Genomic DNA, 26,177 nt, shown 5'->3' with positions numbered 1-26,177 from the left:
TGGCTCCTTATGTAGTAAGCTAAATGAGCTAAGTGGCCTGTATCCTCAACTTACCAGGAAGAACAGAATTGTATCTCAGAGTATCCTCCAAAGAGGATTAAATATAACTTGAACATTTTGCAATCAGGACTTACAGGTTTTTATAATGTTTCCCTCCTGCCTCTCTTTCTCCATCCCACCCAAACCTAACCCAGGCCTTTCCCATCTGGCCAGCTTTTCACTTACTATGTCTCACAAGCAATAGCTGAGGACTCCAAAAATAATTTCCTACTAGGCAAAGAAGGAGAGTGGATAGTCCTATTAACATGAATCAAAACCTATATTTCTATAAGCAAATTTATCAACACTTCTAATTCTAAGTATTCTTATAGCCATGTCTCATTTATCAATGCTTTCTAATATACTGTGAATGCTTAATAAAAACATATTGAGTATCTTTCATTCATGCATTTATCAAATACTTATTGTGTCTCTACTACCACAAATTTGACAGTTTCTGCCATAAATTAAAAAAAGTACTGACATGTCATAGGGTTTTAAAGAAAAGGAAACAGGTTAACACAATAAAACGTTTAGGCATGATGCCATGAGCTATGCAATGGTGAAGAAAGATAAAGACAGATAGCCCTTGATCTCACAGTAGTGGAGGTTGTATGGCAATACACATTAGTCAAAAAGTCATAAAATACAAATTTTTACTTGTGATAAGCTACTGAGAATAAGCTCTGCAATGTTACAACAAATTATAATAGGAAAATTTGACCTAACCAGAAACAGAAAAGCCTTAATTAAGAAAATGACATTTGACATAACATCTAGAGGACAAAAGGGAATTAATTAGGTGAAGGAGAAAAAAGAGTAATAAGCAGAAGCAGTTACAGGCATAAAGCATAGTGGGAGACAACATGGATGGGAGAGACTGAAGACAGGCAGTCTGTAGCTGGAGCAAGGAGGATGAGAAGAATGGAGACTAGCGGAAATAAGACAGGCGGGGGCAGACTACTCAGCCATTTAGTCACTTTCAGTTGTATTCTTGTCACGCCTCACAGTAGCCTGGAAAAGTACGAGAGGCCTTTTTTTTTTCTTTGCTATTGTTTTTCATACAACAGAGTTATGGGAATAGAAAAGGGAAGGAGTAAAACTGATCAGGTTGCTTTCCTGACTGTGGAGGAATTGGGGGAAGCAGATTGGATGCTGATATTCCAGTTCAGTTCAGTTCAGTCGCGTCCGACTCTTTGCAACCCCATGAATCGCAGCATGCCAGGCCTCCCTGTCCATCACCAACTCCCGGAGTTCACCCAGACTCGCGTCCGTTGAGTCAGTGATGCCATCTAGCCATCTCACCCTCTGTCGTCCCCTTTTCTTCCTGCCCCGAATCCCTCCCAGCATCAAAGTCTTTTCCAATGAGTCAACTCTTCGCATGAGGTGGCCAAAGTACTGGAGTTTCAGCTTTAGCATCATTCCCTCCAAAGAAATCCCAGGGTTGATCTCCTTCAGAATGGATTGGTTGGATCTCCTTGCAGTCCAAGGGACTCTCAAGAGTCTTCTCCAACACCACAGTTCAAATGCATCAATTCTTCGGTGCTCAGCCTTCTTCACAGTCCAACTCTCACATCCACACATGACCACAGGAAAAACCACTGCCTTGACTAGACGGACCTTAGTCGGCAAAGTAATGTCTCTGCTTTTGAATATGCTATCTAGGTTGGTCATAACTTTTCCTCCAAGGAGTAAGCGTCTTTTAATTTCATGGCTGCAATCACCACCTGCAGTGATTTTGGAGCCCCCCAAAATAAAGTCTGACACTGTTTCCACTGTTTCCCCATCTATTTCTCATGGAGTGATGGGACCGGATGCCATGATCTTCGTTTTCTGAATGTTGAGCTTTAAGCCAACTTTTTCACTCTTCACTTTCACTTTCATCAAGAGGCTTTTTAGTTCCTCTTCACTTTCTGCCATAAGGGTGGTATCATCTGCATATCTAAGGTTATTGATATTTCTCCCGGCAATCTTGATTCCAGCTTGTGCTTCTTCCAGCCCAGCGTTTCTCTTGATGTACTCTGCATAGAAGTTAAATAAGCAGGGTGACAATATCCAGCCTTGATGTACTCCTTTTCTTATTTGGAACCAGTCTGTTGTTCCATGTCCATTTCTAACTGTTGCTTCCTGACCTGCATACAGATTTCTCAAGAGGCAGGTCAGGTGGTCTGGTATGCCCATCTCTCTCAGAATTTTCCACAGTTTATTGTGATCCACACAGCCAAAGGCTTTGGCATAGTCAACAAAGCAGAAATAGATGTTTTTCTGGAACTCTCTTGCTTTTTCAAGGATCCAAAGGATGTTGGCAATTTGATCTCTGGTTCCTCTGCCTTTTCTAAAACCAGCTTGAACATCGGGAAGTTCCCGGTTCACGTCTTGCTGAAGTCTGGCGTGGAGAATTTTGAGCATTACTTTACTAGCGTGTGAGATGAGTGCAATTGTGCAGTAGTTCGAGCATTCTTTGGCATTGCCTTTCTTTGGGATTGGAATAAAAACTGACCTTTTCCAGTCCTGTGGCCACTGCTGAGTTTTCCAAATTTGTTGGCATGTTGAGTGCAGCACTTTCACAGCATCATCTTTCAGGATTTGAAATAGCTCCACTGGAATTCCATCATCTCCACTAGCTTTGTTTGTAGTGATGCTTTCTAAGGCCCACTTGACTTCACATTCCAGGATGTCTGGCTCTAGATGAGTGATCACACCATCGTGATTATCCAGGTCATGAAGATCCTTTTTGTACAGTTCTTCTGTGTCTTCTTGCCACCTCTTCTTAATATCTTCTGCTTCTGTTAGGTCCATACCATTTCTATCCTTTATCAATCCCATCTTTGCATGAAATCTTCCCTTGGTATCTCTAATTTTCTTGAAGAGATCTCTAGTCTTTCCCATTCTGTTGTTTTCCTCTATTTCTTTGCATTGATTGCTGAAGAAGGCTTTCTTATCTCTTCTTGCTGTTCTTTGGTACTCTGCATTCAGATGCTTATATCTTTCCTTTTCTCCTTGGCTTTTTGCTTCTCTTCTTTTCACAGCTACTTGTAAGGCTTCCTCAGACAGCCATTTTGCTTTTTTGCATTTCTTTTCCATGGGGATGGTCTTCATCCCTGTCTCCTGTACAATGTCATGAACCTCATTCCATAGTTCATCAGGTACTCTATCAGATCTAGGCCCTTAAATCTATTTCTCACTTCCACTGTATAATCATAAGGGATTTGATTTAGGTCATACCTGAATGGTCTAGTGGTTTTCCTGCTTTCTTCAATTTCAGCCTGAATTTGGTAATAAGGAGTTCATGATCTGAGCCACAGTCAGCTCCTGGTCTTGTTTTTGTTGACTGTATAGAGCTTCTCCGTCTTTGGCTGCAGAGAATATAATCAATCTGATTTCGGTGTTGACCATCTGGTGATGTCCATGTGTAGAGTCTTCTCTTGTGTTGTTGGAACAGGGTGTTTGCTATGACCAGTGTATTTTCTTGGCAAAACTCTATTAGTCTTTGCTCTGCTTCATTCCACATTCCAAGGCCAAATTTGCCTGTTACTCCAGGTATTTCTTGACTTCCTACTTTTGCATTCCAGTCCCCTATAATGAAAAGGACATCTTTTTTGGGTGTTAGCTCTAAAAGGTCTTGTAGGTCTTCATAGAACCGTTCAACTTAGAATACTATAAAAGTAATTAAGGTGAAATATAATTGGAACCTCAAACTAGGAAGATATCCTAGTGAAGATGGAGAGGACATGGACAAATCTAAGAAACACTTAGGAGATAAAACCAATAATCAATAGGGAGGGGTGCTGGAGTGACTACATTTACCTTATATTTAAATATAGGCTATATATAAACTAATTATATATAATATAAAAACATATGCTGCAGAAAATTCCCCTGTGTCAGATATTTTACTTCTCTTTACTAAACCCCTTATTCAAGATGAGATAATCACAAATAAAACATTAAGAAATACTCAATACAGCTACAAGTTACCCTCTGACATTTGATTTGATAATATAATAGAAGAAAATTAAAGCTGATTAGCCTCTTCATCTCTCCTAGGTCATTAGCTGCCAACACTTATGTGTCAAACTCCTTTTTACAGATTCTATTCCCAATAACTGTAAGATTAAGTTATGAGGTTAAAAGGGAAAAAAAATACTGATATAAAGGAATTCTAGAAGCTGATCCCTATTATTTATTGACAATAATTAACTTTCAAAAAATTTTAGTATGTTGCAGATTTCATTACCGAGTCTTTGAGAACTAAAGAAAAATACGTATGTTTAGGGATCTGCAATTATGAAAGACCACAGAGATAATACCTTGACTATTTAATACATATTATATAGCTGAGAAAGAGAGGTGAATTGTTCAAAATGAAACAAATATTTGTGGTTAGTGAGCTCCCTTCTGACCATATAATGGTGGAAGCATTTTTCTGAAATTTAATAAGTAATCAAAATACCTGGGATGAGCATCATAGTTCTCTTGATATTTCCTTTTATTTTTATGTCCCTGTTTATAGGAAACCCAGATTGCTTCTAAGAATGCTATATATTGTATTATAATTTTACAATAGAAGACATTCTGATTTTTCACTTTAGGAAGAAGAAAATAATAAAATTTCTTTCGGTTTTTGATCTGAGTTTCAGTAAGTTAACATGATATACTTTACAAGCAGGGTTTTTGAACTAATTTGAAAATAAACTTTTAAAGTACTTTGCTATTTTTACTTAACATCCACAGGAGTATAAAACAGTCACCTGATTAAAAAAAGAAATTAAATGTTGATGGAAAACAATATAACTAAAAGAAAAAAAGAACACGAGCAGAACATAATCCTTACGCCTCTCTTCATTCCTCTAATACTATGAAACAAGCTAATTTTTTTTTTTTTTTTTGCTAAGGAACACTCATGGCAAAGTTGTTATTCTAAATTGTTTTCAGGGAAAGTAAAGATAGATTCCTGACTACATTTAAATTATTCTCTAAGAAAAGCATCTCACATAATACATAATTTGCAATCACTACACAGACATTCATGTATCAAAAATTATAGCTCTCTTACTACCCTTTCCAACTCAAGTTTATTACAAAGAACAAAACAGTTAAAAACAGTAGTTTAAATCTAGAAATGGGCTTTTCTACTCAAAGCATTTTAATGTATTTTATGAGTAGCTATTAAAACTTGTAAAAGTAAAAATAATCAGTAACTAATACTAAGAACTCCAGGATGCTTCCAAGTAATTTATAGCTTACTTACTAATAAAAGTAATGAGACATTCTTCAAAATGGAACTCTCATTACTTCTTAATGGCACGCCTTAGATGCAGGAAATAGTTATCCTGGCAAATAATATTTATATTTCATCAAGGGATTTTGGAAGTGGTACCCTTCTAATTCAGTTATAAACATATGGTTAAGCCTTTTAAAACTAACTATTCTGTTAGAGATCAAAGCTTTCACATTTCAGGTTCTATTCCCATTTTCTGGTATGTCTCTTAATGAAAGGAGGTTTAAAAATTCATTGTGGTTATTATTTAATTATATAAATTGGAAATTCAAATTTAAAAAATAGAAAAAGCAAAATGTTTTGACTTATGAAAGACTGAAAAATCATTACTGACATCAAAAACACACTAATTATACTTGTGCAGTCACCTGAAAAATTAAGCTTAAACAGTCAAGATTTACCTTCAAATTACAAAAGAATATTATTGTCTTTTATTCTGCTTCTGAAGTCATACTAAAAAAATCCTCAAACCCAATAAAGAAAACTAGGAAAATAAGAAGCAACACTATAACAAATATAAATACCACAGTAATTTCTAAACTAAATCAATACCTAGAATATTTAGATTTTTATTAAGACCCTGCATTTTTCAACTGATTTTACACTATGCTTAAGTAGCTTACTAAACAATGATTTTAAATTAGTTTTCTTCACTGACTTATGAAACAGATACACTGTTTTTATTTTTATTTTTTATTTTTTGCCTTTCTTATATGGTGTATTTCTTTATAATATATATATTTATATATTTCTTTTATTCTATATTTATATCTTATGGCATAAATAAAGATACACTGTTTTTAATGAACTACATCAGTGATTTTATCCTTAGTTGTACATGGCAGAGGTTCATATCTATATAAACCCAGAAGCAGAATCAAATTCTTTTGCACTGATAAAATTCTCATTCTGCCTCACTTTCATTTGCTCTAGGTTTTTTATTCCATATTTTATCAAGAAGTTGAAATTTATGTTATTTTCTTTTTAGCTCTTTATATAAAATACAGCATTAGGTGGAACATGGGGTGGGGAGGGATAGTGATTATTATAAGTAGGCTGTAAAACTGTATTTTCCAAAGCAAAATATAATCAACATAGCAACATGACAATTCAATGTCTAGATCTGTAATATAAAAGGACATGGACTGGAAATTAAGCTGGTTTTTAATATGACTAGATAACAATAAAAAAAGGATAACATAAAAAATAATTTTGCAATGATAAATTTTAAAACGATCAATGATGAAAAAGCTATTTTTGTTGCTAATTTAAACATGTTACAGTGTTAGTACTTTACAGGATTGCTCTGAAAACTGCAGTGTTTTTATTAAGCATTAATACGAATTTTTCAAAAACTTAAAGGGTTTTAATTTTCTATTATATATGATTTGTTTTTCAGTAGTACACATTTCTAGCCAATCATGCATGCTTTTTGATTTTTCTAATAGGAAAAGTTTGGAAATACTACAAACAAACATCCAACCAAGAGTTAAATAAAACAAAATACCCATACAGTGTTGTGTACTACTATGAGGAGAGGGTTCTGCAGGACCCTGAGGAGCTAGAAGCAAGGATTTCTCAACTGTACAATTGAGAATTGAATCAAAATGGGTTCAGAAACAGAAAAGACTGATGGTAAACACTGCCTTAAGCTGAGACCCAGAGACGGAATTCTACAAAAGAGGAATGGCTGAGTGATGCTTGGCTTCTTTCTCCATCATCGCAAGACCCTTTTGCATTCTGGAACACTGTGTGCTCCATATCAAAAGAAAATGCATGTGCAGACATGTATACTGCCTCAGCTTCTGCCTCTATATTAGCACAATGCTTCCTCTAAGCACTATACTGTCATTGTCCAGCAGAATTTTCTGTGATGGCATAATGTTCTACATCTGCATTATCTTTTTTTTTATTTTTTTATTGAAGGATAATTGTTTTACAGAATTTTGTTGATTTCTGTCAAACCTCAAAATGAATCAGGCATAGATCTGGTAATGACTGATGACGACTGAGTAGCTGAAATAAGCCTAGTACAAATGAAGGAAAAAGCTTTAAATTTTATTAAATTTTAATATAAATAGTCACATGTGGTAACTGGCTACTGTACTGAACTACAGTGCTCTATATTCCCAGTTTAATTAATCAGGAACACCCAGCAGGTTTGTGTGTATGGTCCTCTTTCAACAATCAGTAATCTGCTTTGTTCAGTTAGTTAATATCATTAAAATTGTCATAGACATATATACCTATTGACAAGGATGGTGAGCTGTTTGAGGTACCTTGTTAAATAATTTAAAAAGGCACAATACAAAGCAGCTTGCTTGTATGGTTTTATTAAAAGACAGCTATTGCTTATTAAGAACTTTATACTGATAAGCACAGTTCTAAACACTTCACGTGTAGGAAATCAAATAACTTCTACTTATCACTATGCCATATTGCCATTCATTAAATACATGAATATATTTTGGCACAAAAATGAGAAATACAAAGTATACACTCACAACAACTGACAATTGGACATGCTGTTTCTGTTTGCCTATTGTAAAGTTTTTCTGAAATGAAAGAATATGCTTTGAAAAGGGGAACAAAAATTCAAAGTATTAAAAAGAATTAAGTACTTTAAAAAGATCTGTAATCCTAAGGTGTTGTGGTTAATCTTTCCCTACTTTTCAAAATATTTCTAATCTCTTTAGTCACTTCAGCTTCTACTGCCATTAAAGCAATGTTTTTAGGAGGTTCAAGTTCTGCAAAACAATTAAAAATAAATAGCCATAATCCCCCAATACACACTTTTATAACATGTTCTCTCTCTAAGGTTACTTGGCAAATTTTCATAGTAATAAATGGAGAAGTGTTATCAAAATCAACCACAATATATAGAATTTATATGGAAAAGAGAAGACCTGAAATAATCAGACAACTCTGAAAAAGAACAAAGTTGGAGAACTTATACTACCTGATTTCAGGACATATAGTATATATAGTGTAGCAATCAAGACAGTGTAGTACTGGCATAAAGATAAACATATAAATCAATGAAATAGAACATCATTCAGAAATAGAGCCATATATATAGTGAATTTAGTTTTTAGTAATGCTGCCATGGTAATTCAAAAGTGAAAAAATAACCTTTTCAACATGATGTCAGAACAACAGATATACTGAAAAAAGAAAAAAAGAGCCTCAACCTGAATTTCGTACACAAAAATTAACTCAAAATAGATCGCAGTCTAAAACTAAAAACTGAAACTATAAAATTTCTGGAGAAAGTCATAAAATTTCTAGAAGAAAACATGAGAAAAAATTTAGGTTTGATAAATATTTTTAAAACAGCATACAAGTATGCACTATGAAGGATAAAGTCAGTAAGTTAAAACTCTATTAAAATGTCATGTTTAATTTTCAAAAGACAATATTACAAACATGAAAAGGTAAGCCTGGTAATGGGAAGAAAATATTTGCTGAGCACATATGCAACATAGGACTTTTATTTAGAGTCATGAAAACTCTTATGACTCAATAGTAAGACAAACCACCCACATAAAATACTTCAAATAAGACAAATGACTTGAAAAGATACATCACCAAAGATGGCATACACAGATGCCAAAAAGACACATAAAATATGCTCAACATCATTAGGAAAATGCAAATTAAAATCACAATGAGATGCTACTACAAAGTCACTAGAATAGCTAAAATTAAAGTTGAAGTATTAAGGAGGATGTGAAAGAACTAGAATTTTCATACATGGCTGATAGGAATATAAAGTATTTCAGCCACTTTGCAAACAGTTTTGTAGTTTCTTAAAAAGTTTACTATGCATCTACCATAATCCTAGCAACTGTACTCCTAGGTACTTATCCAAGAAATGAAAGATATGTCCACAGAAACGAATATACAAGAATGTTCATAGCAGTGTTATTTGTAATAACCAAAAACTGGAACAAAGGTACATAACTATGAAAATTGAATGGATAAACAAATCATGATATCTCCATGCAATACAATATTACTTAGTGGTACAAAAGAATAAACCATTAACACATGCAACAACATGGATGAATATAAAAATAACTTCATTGAATGAAAGAAGCCACATTTTTTATAAAGCACACACTGTACTATTCTACTTACATAAATTTTCTTTATTGTAAAAGAACTTTTATTTTAATGACAGAAAGCATGTCAGTGGTTGCCTGGGGATATGAGTGGCAGATGGTGAGAGATGGATTACAAAGAGATGTGAGGAAACTTTTAGGGCTGATGAATATGTTCATTATTTTGACTGTAGTGATGGTTTCACTGGTATGCACATATGTCAAAACTCATTAAATTGTGTTCTTTAAATATGTACATTTTAGCCCATTAGTTATACCTCAATAAAGCTGAAATAAAATGTTTAAAGATCAACTAACACACCTGCATTAAATATGACATATAGTCCTCTCTAAGGCTTTCCGTAGAATATAATTATTATTTTTCCTTCTGGTGAGAAAAGATTCAAATTTAGGAACAAATGAATAGCTTTAATTTTCTTATTAAAAAAAAAAGATCAAACTTAACATAAAAGCCTTCTCTTAAACCAAGCCTTCAAAAGGTTTTCTCCCAGAATCAATTCCATAGATTACTGTTCTGCCAAACTGCTGCTGCTAAGTTGCTTCAGTAGTGTCTGACTCTGTGCGACCCCGTAGACGGCAGCCCACCAGGCTCCCCCGTCCCTGGGATTCTCCAGGCAAGAACATTGGAGTGGCTTGCCATTTCCTTCTCCAATGCATGAAAGTGAAAAGTGAAAGTGAAGTCGCTCAGTCGTGTCTGACTCTTCACGATCCCATGGACTACAGCCTACCAGGCTCCTCCGCCCATGGGATTTTCCAGGCAAGAGTACTGGGGTGGGGTGCCATTGCCTTCTCTGATTCTGCCAAAAGGGTAAGTCAAAAGGATACTCTACTTATAATACTACCAAATAAACACCACTCACACTTAACTACACTGTCACTTCTAACACTGGAGGGAAAAGCCATCATTTTTTCCCTTTTCTCCTGGATTGTAACAGCCAGGCCTAGTTCAAAGCGTCAGTGTAGCATAAATCAAGTGTAAACTCTGGGGTTATTTCTCATGAAGTACAGTGGGTTAGGAGAATAAAGAACTCAATGAAGATGCAGAAAGAAACTAACATTTGTTGAAGGCCAACTATGTACAAAGCTGTTAACTTCAAAATATCTTATATATGTTACATCAAATAACAACAGTGAGACACTTTGAATATTTTAGTCTTCTTTAACTTAAAGGAACAAAGTACTACACAACAAAAATGGTTTTAAGGCAAACAGGGAAAACTAGCTATTATTCTTTCCTGCCATAAACATGACTGACTCCACATACAAATCACCAAGCCGTACATGCTATAGATAAGGTACCTAATATTTCTTTAAAATAAAAGAAATATTTACAATATATAGATTAGACAGCAATGAGAAATAAGGTACCATATTAAAGTACCAAAGAAAATAATTTTTATTTTTCTAAATATAATGGATCTAAAATTAGCTTGCATACAGATGTGCTTTGAATAGTGGAGAAAAAAAGAATTATAATTGGAACACTGAGATTTAGATAACTCATGGCCCATCCTATGAGTAAGCCTAGGAGAGTCCATTACCCATCAACAGAAAAGACAAAGAACTCTTTCAAGGAAACTAGACCCTATGAATCCCTGAATTTTAAAAAAAAATTTTAAGTTTATGCTTACGGCTAAAAGTGAGCAAGAAGACATTTATGGTAATGTGGTTGATAAATGTGAATATAAAGGAAGCCCCTTAACCAGGAGCTTATGAAGAATACACTTAAAAACTAGAAGAGAAAATTTTTTTCTTCACTATATCAATTTAGACTCTGAAATATCCGATTTGGTTCTTTTCTCTCAATGTTCAATCTGCTATGAATAAGTAAATAAATGTTATTTTCAAATAAAAGTCATCAGAAGTACATAATTACCACATATCCAATAAAGGGAGTGATCTGCAGCCATCAAATATCATGCAATATGAACTAATCCTTAATAATATACAAACATATTTATTTGAAAAATTTAACAAAATAATAAATAAACTCATTTTTAACATTATACATCCTTGCCTAGCAAAAAGATTAACAGGATATATACTAAACTCTATAATTGTCTTTATTTTTAAAACTTCTACAATGAGCATGTTATCTTTTGGAATAAAAAAAATGTAGAGTAGAGGAATTTTCAAAATAAATTTAAGTTTTAACTCACATTGACTTTAAAAAAAGTGCCACAAGACTCCAATTAGAAATGTAAAACTATGCAACAAAATACACAGAAAATGACCTGTAACATATAGTGCCATTTAAAAATACGTGATCTAACAGTGTTTATCTTAATACAAACAGGTATGCCCTCTAAGGTTGTGGTGAGTTTGATTATCCATGAACCAACAGACAGTAAATATTTCTATGTAATGAATTTAAATTAACAAAGGCTCAAATAAATGATGAACCCAGGTACAATTAGTTTCCTTTAGGAAAGTTATTTATGACTTTAGTAGCACAAAGCTCTACAAAAATAAGATTTCATACATTTCCAGTTTTGATATAGGAAAGATAATTCTTTTTATAATAATGTGAAAATGAAAACAATACATCTAAAAGAAGCTATTTAGATCAGTCACAGAAATTACAGAAAACACAGTTCCCTACAAGCCCTAAAATTAGCCAGCTCGGCACTTGCATTTTAGGTTTATAGCAACTTTACAGTTCTGTGGCAGAGTTTGAGAAATGGGCCTTTTTGACAACAACTTCCTTGAAGAGTGATTAAAGCACTCGTAACAACAGAAAACTTGCTAATCAGGAAAACTTTCAAATCAAGAAGCAAGAAATTGCCACAACCTAACAAGCTCTCAGGATCTGATAGAGCTGTATTTTCTCACTGATAATCACACCAGATCAAACTACAGCTTTCTGGAGAAAGCACAAGCATTTGGTATTGTTCAAGAAAGTGTAAGAATTCAGATTCACAATGAATATTTTCATTCATCAGCTCTTTTAAGCAGAGTTGTTTTTTAATTCTAGAGGTAAATGATAAGAATAAATTCACAATATCTCAGATGCTAATGAGTATATAGAATGTCCTTATGTTTCTGTGGATGCCTTAGGAGAAGAAACTTGAAGATGTGCTTGAATTATAAAGTCTATGCCCTACCCAAGGCAGTTCAGTTTTAGAGAAATTGACTGTTCAAAAAGTAAATTATGCCAAGACAATACAGTTTCCCCAGAACTGTCATATATTACTGGCTACATACTAATATCTGAAAAGCACATGCATATCATTAAGACTCATAAAATGTATTTGCCCTAGAGTTGTCAAGAATCATTCTAACTTTTATAGAACAGGAAGCTCTCTAACCAAATTTGTATTTTTTTAATAACTGCATACTTTTTACAGAATAAGGTGTACAAAACCTTTTAGCTGCTTTTGTATAATAGCTAACAAAAAAATGGCATTACTGTAGTATTTAACAATATACATGCCACCAGTGTTAATATACGTTTGATCCCCAACACAGGAAAACAAAAAGCATAGCACAGCTAAAATGTGTAGTGCCCTACTAAAACTGAGGGCCATGTAAGTCTGTATAGATTCCAGCGAATGCTGTGCCCAAACAAGGTATTCTAGGATTATAATTCCTAAGTCATAGCATTCTCTGCTTTATGAAAAAATGGTCACAGGGTTGCCTCGCCTGAAATGAGTGAACCATTAGAACACACTGTGCAGAATAGCATATCATTGTTGTTCAGTCGCTAAGTCATGTCCGACTCTTTGCAACTCCATGGACTACAGCATGCCAAGCTCCCCTGTCCTTCATTATCTCCCAGAGTTTGCTCAAATTCATGTCCACTGAGTCGATGATGCTGTCTAACTATCTCATCTCTGCCGCTCCTTCTCCCAGTCTTTCCCAGCTCAGGGCCATTACAGTGGCATATACTTGTGCATATTTGCTCTTCCAATTCAAACTCAAGGGGAGAGTAAGATTCAGGAAATCCTAACACACACCTACCCACCACAAGTATGGAGCATTTAGCACCTTTTACCAGATCAATTAGAAATTATACGTGAAAGCAAAAGTAACATTACGTGTGTGTGTGTGTGTGTGCGTGTGTGTGTCTTAGTTGCTCAGTCATGTTCGACTCTTTGCAACCCCATGGACTGTAGCCCATGAGGCTCCTCTGTCCATGGACTTCTCCAAGCAAGAATACTGGAGTCGGTTGCCATTCCCTTCTCCAGGGGATCTTTCCAACACAGGGGTTGAACCCGGGTCTCCTACATGGTAGGCAGATTCTTTACTGTCTGAACCACCAGGGAAACCCCAAGTAACATTATATTTCTAACATTCCAGAAATGTTACCAGAGTTCTTCTGGACTAGCTTGCCCTTCCAACTCAGTTTTGTTTATAACTCCAGACATCTTTCATGCTCTAAATATTTAAACCCAATCTCTATTCTTATAAGAAGTTATTTTGTCCTACTACATATTCAGGTTCAAAACTGTCTGCTAGGAAAATGTTATTTTGGTATATTATATCCATTTACTCTCCAACCTGTCAGAACTTTGTCCAGAATGTTAAATGGACCAATTCTATTTACATGAGTCAGACAGAAGTCATAGCCTCAATGGCACTGTATAGATTTTTCCACATTATAAGATCTATGCAATGTACAATTCAAGGTATTATACATAAGATGTTCAGAAAATGCTTAAGAAAGGCATTTTTTTACATTATTGTTTCTTTCACAGTCCAGAATACCAGTTTAAATGCAAAATTCTCAAATGTGGGAAAATGTGAAGTATGAAAAAATGAAAGTAAATGATATACCTATCAAGCTCTTTTTCTGCTTGCTTTCCTTCTAAATATATAATAGGAAATATATAAGAAATGAAAGGGTATACTTCAGAGCACAAGGTAGGAGGGTCTCTAAAGCTTATATCTGGGCTTTATCAATCAATCAATCATTCTGATCAAAGATTTTTACCAATTTAACATGTTGAAGATTCCAACCTTATTCAATTTGTACCCTAACACACACCTAAGTCCCAAGTAACTAAACTGAATTTTGTGATATTTAAATAATTTCTTATAAATTGAAATGGAAAATTAGAGAATAAAAAGTAAAAATTTTAATTAATATCTTAAATTTAAACAAATTTGATCAAGATGTCTGAAAAATAGTTTGTTGCTCAAATATTACAAAACAACAAAAAAAGTATTCTCTCACAATAAAAATGGGTATCAGCTGTCCTAAAATACCAGAATTAATGTTAAATTGAGTTAAATGGATTAAAGTTAAATGGAGAAGGAAATGGCAACCCACTCCAGTACTCTTGCCTGGAAAATCCTATAGACAGAGAAGCCTGGTAAACTACAGTCCAAGGGATCGCAAAGAGTCAGACATGACTGAGTGACTTCACTTTCAAAGTTAAATTGATATGATATGGAAGAAGTTGTATTAAATGTCATAAAAGGGCATGGAGAAATGGATAAATTAAAAAATGCCTTCCATCGAGAGGAGAAAATTTCAACACTCTAAGAATGTCTTGATATTTCTAAAAGAGAAACCCGACATCAATGAAGGAGAGGCTATGTTAGAAAAAATAACTGTTTTTGAGACTCATTTTGGCACAGAGCAACACTACACAAAACCATAACCTAATGAAACACATATCAAACATGAAATGCATATAATTTCAAAATATTTGATATTAACTATTAACCTGTACACTATTTGATACAGCAATTTCTGAGTACTCTTGGGAAAACCAGAAGAGTTTATCATTAGTTTTAGATCATGATTAAATTCCAAGTATTCAGTTATATAGTCATTGTGTAGAAAACTGACACTCCTTTTATAGTTAAAGGATTTGAGCAATTTGTTCTTTGTTTTCTTGGCCACACCATGTGGCATGTAGAATTTTAGTTCCCCGACCAGAGACTGAACCTGTGCCCTTTGCAACAGAAGTGCAGAGTCCTAACCAATGGACCCCCAGGGCATTCCGTGAGCAAACTGTTTTAAAGAAACAAATACATTGCAAGTCACTACTGACAATGAACAGAATTTTCTGGAATATAAATATCAATATTACAAAAAATTTTTAAAGTATAATTATCCATAAAATAGTTTAAGGAGTTGTAAACATTGAAAAGAAAATATGGTTTAAAACAGACTACTTTCAACATACTCAGGTTTGGTCAGATACATTAAATCAAAGACCAGAGCAACACAGAATATTTACCTGAGGTTGATTTCTTAAAACAATCAAAACTATCTTAAAACTATCAACTATCTTAAAATTAACTTTTCTTCCTGGAACATGACTTCACTAGACAAGTGAATATGTTCACTGGTAGCACTTCTCAAGCAAGTTCTAATATTAATTGCTCTGTGAAAGAAGTGATCTATGTTCCATTAAGTTTGAAAAATGCTAAGTTAAAGTTAAATAAGTTACGTTCAACTACAAGGCATCTTAATTTTTCTTATACACGTAGGATTATCAGTCTCTTACAGGAATCAGATCATCTGACTATCTGACCATACTTTGCAAGTCACTACCCACAATGAACAGAATTTTCATTCTGTTTTGGCATTCACTCATCAGCTCCCCAAAATACTGTACTGCCACACATATACTGGGACAATCTGTTATGGAGTATAAGAAAAGTTAAAATTTTTAATTATTTCTCTCATTTTCATTTATGTTCCCTGCATGTGTGCTAAGTCACTTCAGTTGTGTACAACTCTGTGACCCCATGAACTGGGGCCTGCCAGGCTCCTCTGTCCGTGGGATTCTCCAGGCAAGAATACTGGCATAGGTTGCCATGCCCTCCTCCAGGGGATCTTCCAGACCCAGGGATTGAACCCACGTCTCTTATGTCTCCTGCAATGCAGATGCGTTCTTTACCACTACCGCCATTTTTGTTGCCTAAGTGAACCGAGAACTTCCAGATGTACAAGCTGGATTTAGAAAAGGCAGAGGAACTAGAGATCAAATTGCCAACATCTATTGGATCATAGAAAAATCTGCATAATTCCAGAAAAACATCTACTTCTGCTTCATTGATTATACTAAAGCCTTTGACATTGCAGATCACAACAAACTGTGGAAAATTCTTCAAGAGATGGGAATACCAGACTACCTTTCCTGCCTCCTAAGAGATCTGTAAACAGGTCAAGAAGCAACAGTTGAACAGGACATGGAACAATGGATTGGTTCAAAATTGGGAAAGGAGTACGTCAAGGCTGTATATTGTCACCAATCTTATTTAACTTTTCTGAGTACATCACACGAATTCCTGGGCTGGATGAAGCACAAGCTGGAATCAAGATTGCCAGCAGAAATATCAATAACCTCAGATATGCAGAAAACACCACCCTTATGGTAGAAAGTGAAGAACTAAAGAGCCTCTAGTTGAAAGTGAAAGAGGAGAGTGAAAAAGTTGGCTTAAAGCTCAGCATTCAAAAAACTAAGATCATGGCATCCAGCCCCATCACTTCATGGCAAATAGATGGGGAACAATGGAAACAGTGGCAGACTTTATTTTGGGGGGCTCCAAAATCACTGCAGATGGTGACTGCAGCCATGAAATTAAAAGACGCTTACTCCTTGAAAGAAAAGTTATGACCAACTTAGACAGCATATTAAAAAGGAAGGATATTACTTTGTCAACAAAGGTCCATCTAGTCAAGGCTATGGTTTTTCCAGTAGTCATGTATGGATATGAGAGTTGGACTATAAAGGTAGCTGAGCACCAAAGAATTGATGCTTTTGAACTGTGGTGTTGGAGAAGACTCTTGAGAGTCCCTTGGACTGCAAGGAGATCCAACAAGTTCATCCTAAAGGAGACCAGTCCTGGGTGTTCATTGGAAGGACTGATGTTGTAGCTGAAACTCCAATACTTTGGCCACTTGATGCGAAGAGCTAACTCATTGGAAAAGACGCTGATGCTGGGAAAGATTGAAGGCAGGAGAAGGGGACGACAGAGGATGAGATGGTTGGACAGCATCACCGACTCAATGTACATGAGTTTGGGTAGGCTCTGGGAGTTGGTGATGGACAGGGAGGCTTGGCATGCTGCAGTTCATGGGGTCGCAAAGAGTCAGATACAACTGAGTGACTGACCTGAACTGATGAAGGTGAAAGAGGAAAGTGAAAAGCTGGCTTAAAACTCAACATTCAAAAAACTAAGACCATGGCATCCGGTCCCATTATTTCATGGCAAATAGATGGAGAGACAATGAAAACAGTAACAGACTTTATTTTCACAGCCTCCAAAAATCACTGCAGATGGTAACTGCAGCCATGAAATTACAAGACGCTTGATCCTTGGAAGAAAAGCTATGACCAACCTAGACAGCATATTAAAAAGCAGAGATATGACTTCGCTTACAAAGTCAAAGCTATAGTTTTTTCTGTAGTCATGTATGGATGTGAGAGCTGAACAATAAAAAAAGGCTGAGCACCAAAGAATTAATGCCTCTGAACTTTGAAAAAGATTATTGAGAGTCCCTTCGACAGCAAGGAGATCAAACCAGTCAATCCTAAAGGAAATCAGTCCTGAATATTCACTGGAAGGGCTGATGCTGAAACTAAAGCTCCAATACTTTGGCCACCTGATGAGAAGAGCTGAATAATTGGAAAGGACCCTGATGCTGGGAAAGAATGAAGGCAGGAGGAGAAGGGGACGACAGAGGATGTGATGGTTGGATAGCATCACTGACTCAATGGACATGAGTTTGAGCAAACTCCAGGAGATGAAGGACAGAGAAGCCTGGCATGCTGTAGTTCACAGGGTTGCAAAGAGTTGGACACAACTGAGCAAATGAACAACAACAAGCAAAAATAAATCAAAGAATTATTGAAATCACAAAGTTGGTAAGTTCCCAGTTTTGGCTTTAGCATAAAACACTCATACTAATTACTGAACTCTGAAAAAGTGTGCAGCAAAATTTACCTTCAGGACATACAAAACTTCAGGGCAGCTTGCAGCACAATTAAGTGTCTGTCCCAGGTACTGAACATCTTCTTGACACCTGACGCCCACAGAGGCAATCCACAGAGAGCTCTTCTCTCTCATCTTCTATGCAGACCAACCAGACCCAATTTAAAATCAGCTAAGACAATTTAATAAATGGATACTTTTGAAACTGCTGAAGAGGCACAACAAATGAGCCCTCAAGAAGATGTAGGATTAAGACATTTTTAGAGATACAAGTTCATAATTCAGTAAATAGCTACTTAATGATAATTTTACATATACCTCAAATGTGTCCCTTAAAACATCAGCCTTGTTATGACTTAAATCAAGGATTCTTTCACAAAACATTTTACATTTTCTGTCTAAAAGTATTAGGTCAAGTGATAATTTTATAAAATGATCTGGTTAATTCAATTAGAAGAGTAATTTATTTTTATTATAAATAGAGTATGTATGAATTCCTTAGACATGAAGTTACTAAAAGTAAATTTTTTGAATTATGTCTAAATGGAAGGTGGAAGAGCACACAAAATAAAATATTTTATGTTATAGATGTCATCAGGAGATTTAAGATTCATATGTTTAAAGAATCCTGTTTTGTTTTTTTTTCCTGAATAAGACACAAAGGTAATTTATCAAGAATTTCCCCCTTAAAATAAGGTCTGGAATTGTTATTAATCAAAGAAACACTGGTAGTTTAAAACTTGCTCTGAGTGGGTATTTATATTCAATTAGCCAAATTTAAAATGACAGATAATGTTTCCAAATGTCATAATAGTTAAACCTCTTTCTCACAAGTAAAAAATACAGCCAGAATGATTTTGAACTCTGAACATTATACTACTTTTGCTTTTCTGTTTTATGACATATTTTCTTCTCAGAGATAAAAATATTGTTCTGTTTTCAACTTTTAATTCAGTAATTCTGCAAAATATATTGAAGCTCCAGACTTCCAAAATAAAAAAAAAAAAAATCAACTTTTTTAGTAACCCCTCACATATATCTTAGTCACTATTTTGTGATCATTTTAATTGTCTTGTCCATTACCATAAGAACAGTGAATTTTGTAACTTTCACTCAATAAAGCAGAATGAACTGATGTAAATTCCCCTCTTCAGTTCAAAAACACAGAAGAGGAACTATTTAAAGCAACACAAACACACATACACTAAGCTAAAGAGATCAGGGTCAGTGACTGCGGCTGCTGCTAAGTTGCTTCAGTCGTGTCTGATTCTGTGCGACCCCATAGACGGCAGCCCACCAGGCTCCCCCATCCCTGGGATTCTCCAGGCAAGAACACTGGAGTCGGTTGCCATTTCCTTCTCCAATGCATGACTACTCTCAAAGTTACTGAGACCAAACTGCTGTAATTTATAGATTATTTCACCATCAACAGAGACAATCAATCAAGGCTTCCTGGTAATCAGGGGTAAAGAATCTGCCTATAATGCAGGAGGTGTGGGTTCAGTCCTTGAGTCAGGAAGGTTCCCTGGAGAAGGAAATGGCAACCAATTCCAATATTCTTGCTGGAAAATCCAATGGACATAGGAGCCTGGCAGGCTACAGTCCACGGGGTCACAAAAGAGTCAGATATGACTTAGTGACTAAACAACAACAGAAACATAGACAATCAAAGATATTTAAGATAAGCTGTTAGCATTCATAAGAGCATATAGCAGGATGGTGGGATGTAATATAAACATACAAAAATCAATACTGTTCTTAAACTCCAATGGTACCTAATACATAAGAGAAATTTTAAAAGACAGCAAAAAATAATACAAGATCCTCTGAAATAAATCTTAAAAGAGATGTATTAATAGAAGACCCACAATAAAAATTACAAAACATTTGGAAGTGCAAAAATGACCTAAAAAGTAGAAAATATACAATACTCATAGATGGAGAGATGACATGATAAATGTGTCGGTTCTCCCCCAAAGTAATTCATAAACTCAATGCAATTTTTACAAAATCACAACTGCTACTGCTGCTAAGTCACTTTAGTCGTGTCCGACTCTGTGCAACCCCACAGACGGCAGCCCACCAGGCTCCTCCGTCCCTGGGATTCTCCAGGCAAGAACACTGGAGTGGGTTGCCATTTCCTTCTCCAATGCGTAAAAGTGAAAAGTGAAAGTGAAGTCACTCACTCACAACAGATCCTTTTAAATTAGAGTCTGATTTCAAAATGAAAATGCTCAAATAAAGGCTGAAGAACATCTAAAGCTATTCTGAAAAATAATTTAAAAAAAACAAAACTGGAATTTGTTTATATTCAAGACTTATTCTAAAATAACAGTAATTAAAATAGCATAGGCCTAAGACCAGGTTAGAGATACACAACATGAATCAACAACAGAAAATTCAGTCATAGCCACAATAGTAGAATTCTGAATATCATAAAGATGGCATTTCAAATTTACCAGGAAAATTTAAAAAGAAGGAGATGATGAAATAGTTGGCTTTTCTTAGGTTTAAAAAAAAAAACAAAAATTAGAACTCTGCCCTCACAGATATAACAACTAAAATTCAGAGATTCAAGATTTAACTGTGAAAAACAAGTTTTAACTCTACTAGAAGAAAAATATAGGAGAAAAGATCTCATAAACTTGGGTTAAAGTATAGGTATTCCTTGTTTCCCTGCATCTCACTTGCTGTGCATTGCAGATACTGTGTTTTTTTAACAAATGGTGAAGGTTTGTGGCACCCCTGCGCTGTCAGATGATAGCTAGCATTACTAATTTTAAAATTAAGACATTACATTATTTTTTAAGACACAGAGCTATTAAACATGTAATCATCTACAGTACAGTATAAATAACTTTTACATAAATTGGAAAACCAAAAAATTCATGACTTGCTCTATTGCAATATTTGCTTTATTGTGGTCACCTGGAACCAATCTGGCACTATCTCCAAAGTATGCATGTAGTATTTCCAAGAAAATAGAACAAACTTCTTGTAATTTTAAGTCTGTCTGGATAAGACAGATTAGACACATTTCATCTCATCAATAATTTATTACACCTAAAAGCCCTAGATAAAATACATGAAACAGACATCAGAAGACTCTTTTTGGAAAGAAGAAGTGAAGAAGGATCTCGGGTTTCGACAAACAACATGACAGTGAGTTCCCTGGGGTTTCTTTCCTTGGCTTCTATATATCCCAACCAGTTGCTGAAGAAGCTCAAAATGAGATAGCAAAAAGGGTGCAGAACCCACTCCCAAAACAAAACAAAACACTCAAGATCCAAAGATACTTTTAGATACTTTCTCTAAACAAAGTACTAATGGAGGGCAGCCCTGATGAACAGAAACTTTTTGATAACACCAGAGTTAGTGCCAGGAGAGGAGAAACCCTTTGTAAAATTTCTGACCAGCACTTTCACTGAGATTCAAAAGAATACTGCATCTCTGATATTAGGAAAGAATGAAGAAGGGATAATCTGAATTGAGGAATAATGTAAGAAAAAGTGTGACTGCTCCATTGAACCACTGAAAAGCAAAATGAATATTGTAATAGCAATTTATCTTGATAAAGCATACATTTGGGGGAGAAGTTTGAAATTAATGGTAGGTATAGAATAATGAAAAATAAGTTCTATAAAGTAGATTGATGTTTTCACTGATGACAACCTTACTAAACTGGTTAAAGTTGCGCTTCAGTTGAGCAACAAGGAGGTGTCTGTTCCCTACACAGACTATTTCTCATAACTAATAAATCTTAGAACTATACAATTCTCTCTTGTAAAAGGAAATTTCATATCAAATCTCAATAAAATCATAACTTTTGCTTGACCTGACAATCCCTAGTGAACCACAAAACAGATTACATCTCACATTATATTTAATTTATACAAGATTCTTAACAAGCTAGGTAGTTACGGTTAATTCAATAAGCAATAAAGAGCCAATGAAAGTTTATGAGCAAGGAAATAATACGATCAGAACAGCATGACAGAGAGCTTGCAAAATGAGATCAATTTGCCTTCCCATACTAAAGTAAAACAAAATAAAATAAACAAATGACATTGAAAACATATTTTTTAAATGACAAGGAAAATTTAAGATTATATTTAATTGTGTAATTATCAGAAAACTTACTTACCAAAAGAAATATACAACAGGAATCATTAAAAAGCTATTAAAATTCTAAAAGTGGAAAAGTAAGGAAAGCAGGAAATTAAAAATTCAAAAAAAGTTGAGTGTGTCTGTACTCCCACATGCCCTGTAATATTCCTGTTTTGTTCTCACTACAGCCCAATCTCAAAGGTGGTGAGAGCAGTGCAGTCTATTAATCTGTAAAAATGTGAGAATACATAGAAAGATAGGGTGGAGGAGGTTAATAACTATATAGTTTCAGGTCTACAAATATTACTGTCACAGATAGTAGGGGTACACTGGAGGAGAATGAAAAGCAAGCATAACACAGGAAGCCACTGATAAACTACTACTGTGGCCAAGCACACGGTTCCTGCCAAAGCATACAGAGCAGATCTAGGGAAGTACGGAGATGAACAAACTAGAGACAAAGAGATGGTAATCAATCTTCTGAACATATAACATAAATCGAGATAGATTTTGACAAGTTTTGCTTTCTGCATGTATGAAATGAAGACACTACTCAATAAGGTTACTATAATGACTTAGTGAGAATGTTTATATGCACTTACTATAATGATTGGTCCATAATTTGCATTCAAATGTTATTATCTCTTTCCATAAATATTCTTTCATTAGCATCAGTAAGGCAACTGAATATGGCAATATAGCAATCAAAATTTTATTTGAGAGTGGTTCAAATTTCTAAGACCAGATCCAAAAGCATGGACTTGGTGGACTAGGTATTATTTTATGAATATAAATGAATAATGTTATAAGACTCAGGCAAGAGGAAATAAGGTACTTACAGAGTTCAAACTGAGTTTTTTAGAATGAGTAAGATTCGGACAAATGTCAATGGATAAAGGAGATATGAAAAGAGAAAATGCAAGATGAAACTTACTAACCAGAAAATTCATTTGAGAAAATGTTGAGTAAGGTGATTTTAGAAAAAGCAAAAATGGTCTGGCTGAAGTCTATATTAGAAAATCATTAAAAAGGCTGAACATTAGGCTGGATGTAGATTATGAACAGAATCCAATGTAATATACAAGGAGCTTTCTCCTAAAGTAGTGGTTCTTAAAACGTTTTGTCTTTGAGACTCCTTTGCATTCTTAAAAATTACTGAGGCGCCAAAAAGCTTTTTTTTTTCTGGGTTAAATCTATCAATATTTATTATATTATAAACTGAAACTAAGAGATCTTTACAACACAAAAATACAAAGCACTCATTCTATTAACTGTCATTGATGATGAAAATCACATGTTATGTAGCCTCTGGAAAACTCAACTATATTCTTGCGAGATAATGAGAATAAAAGAAAATAACATCATAACACTGTTACAAAAATGCATTTTAACCTCTTTGATCCCCTGAGGAGTCTCAGCAAATTCTGGGTGTCTCCATATCCATTTTGAGAGTGGCCTTTCTATAGCAATGAGAATGACCAAATCAATGCAGGGAACTGTTTTTGTTTTTTTAACCAGTCTGTTATTGGTATGCAGAAAGACTAGAGCAGAAACATACAGAGGAAAAGCCCTAGATTTGGCATAGCAGTGAGTGAGATATGATTACCACAGCCAAACTTAACATTTATAGAAAATTTCATAAGTCTAGAATTGCAAGTTGCAAAAGAGGAACAAACTGACTTAATTTCGTCCCTTAATTTCATTGTACCACTTTTTCCCGTGCATGGACATACCATATCCTCGTTTTACTGATTTTCTTTCAAATACTACCAAATTCCTTTGATATCCTGGTGGTTTAAATCACCAAGACCACCACCACCAACAATAAATTGTGTTAGGCAAAAGTAACATATTTTAGCAGAAACTTATCACAGACTTTGAAATTTGAAAACTTGGAATCCAGTTCTTTCTACATGATTTACTAGAAATGGTACCCCAGGCAAGAACTGTTACCTCAGTAAGCCTCATTCTCCTCAACAGAACGGCAGTGTTACATTTGCATTGAGTGATAGATTATGAAACAACTATACTGAAGAAAAATAATTATGCTAAATAAAATGAAGTCTAAAGTAAAATAAAAATTATGCATATTTTATAGATGATAACATTAGTACATTCTTATGGTAGAAAACATGGGGGAAAACAATCTTCCATAATCCTACTACCATATATAACTACTATTAATGTCATTATTTCTCCCGATAGTGTTTTGGTTGTTATATAGAATAGATAATTATATTAACATAAAAAGTTGTTTCTGTATTTTTTTCTAAACTTTAATTTCTAAGGTAATTACAAATTCCCAGAAAACATAACTTTAAGGAATATTTTACTTCATCAAGTGAAATATCATACTGTCCAACTAGTCTTCTATTCATAAATATTTAATTTCTTAATCTTTGCTATATATCTTTTAAAATACTACAGAACACTGTTGTTTAGTTACTAAGTCATGTCTGATTCTTTTGCAACCCCATGGACTGTAAGTAGCATGCCAGGCTCTTCTGCACATGGGATTTCCTAGGCAAGAATACTGGAGAGAATTGCCATTTCCTTCTCCAGGAGATCTTTCTGACCCAGGGACCAAACCTGTATCTCCTGCATTGGCAGGTGGATTTGTTACCACTGGGTCACCAGGGAAGCCCCTATATGAACATGCCTGTATATAAATATTAAGATTTGATTTTTTTAAGAGTGTCTATGAAAAAAGAAGTGTTGACAAAAAGTTAAAATAATAACTGGCAAAACTGACCAAAATGTTTATTACAATGCACTCTATCCTTACCAAGTCCAAAATACATTCAACTGGAACTTGATTTTCTATCTTTGCTATGTGGTTCACTGTACCCAGTATTCCCACTGTTGAGTTGGATTAATGCATCCCAAAATGTACCTCTACCCAGAAGTTAACCTTATTTAGAAAGAGTATCTTTGTGGACATACTGAAGGGAAGGACCTTCAGATAAGATCATATGTATTGGGGTAGGTCCTAAAGAGTGTTCTTAGAAGAGTAGGAGGAAAGATATGCAGGACAAGCGTCCATGTGAGAAGGAGGCAGAGACTGGAGGGATGTGTGTACAGGCCACAGAATGCCAAGGACTGCCAGCAGCCACCAAAAACTAGGAGAGAGACGTGAAAAGGATACTGTATCAGAGCCTCCAGAAGGAACTAAATCCCACCGTCACCCTGATTTCAGACTTCTGACCTCCAGAACTGTGAGAGAATTAAGTTTCTGATATTTTAAGCCACAATGCTTGTGATAATTTGTTATGGCAGCCTTAGGACCTGAAGATAATCTCCAATCACATTTTAAATCAATGTCTATTTACTGTTTCAAAAGCCTCATCACCTATTTTCCACTAAATTCCCCTAAATTCTCCCATTAATATTTGGTTACATTTTATTTTTTTAAAGCACTATGAACATCACCTTACTTACATGTTGCATCCATTAATGATAATCCAGTTGCAGTTCTAATGTAGTTTTTGTTTACTCATAGTATAAGCTCCTCGCAGGCAGAGATTGTATCTTAGATGCCTTAGTTGTCATACATTCCACTTAAACAGTGCTATATACAATGCATGATTTAATGGTATCCTATTTGCTAAAAAAAGGATGACTAAAAACTTTTTTATGTACATTAAATCATCTTCATGGAATAGTTTAGAATGCTTATGGGATCATTTAAAGGTCTATATATTTTCCTGCTCTTAAAACTGAAGCCTGGTCTT

General features: G+C 34.8%; 1 protein-coding gene across 1 annotated transcript in view; it reads right to left on the bottom strand.

The window, feature by feature from the left end:
• The window catches only part of ASCC3 (activating signal cointegrator 1 complex subunit 3), a 315,102-nt gene that overhangs the window by 215,305 nt on the left and 73,620 nt on the right, over positions 1-26,177 (bottom strand). The gene's annotated exons all lie outside the window — the stretch shown is intronic.

Source organism: Budorcas taxicolor, chromosome 9, assembly GCF_023091745.1.
Source record: "Budorcas taxicolor isolate Tak-1 chromosome 9, Takin1.1, whole genome shotgun sequence".
NCBI lineage: Eukaryota > Metazoa > Chordata > Mammalia > Artiodactyla > Bovidae > Budorcas > Budorcas taxicolor.
This window is presented reverse-complemented; position numbering and strand designations above follow the sequence as displayed.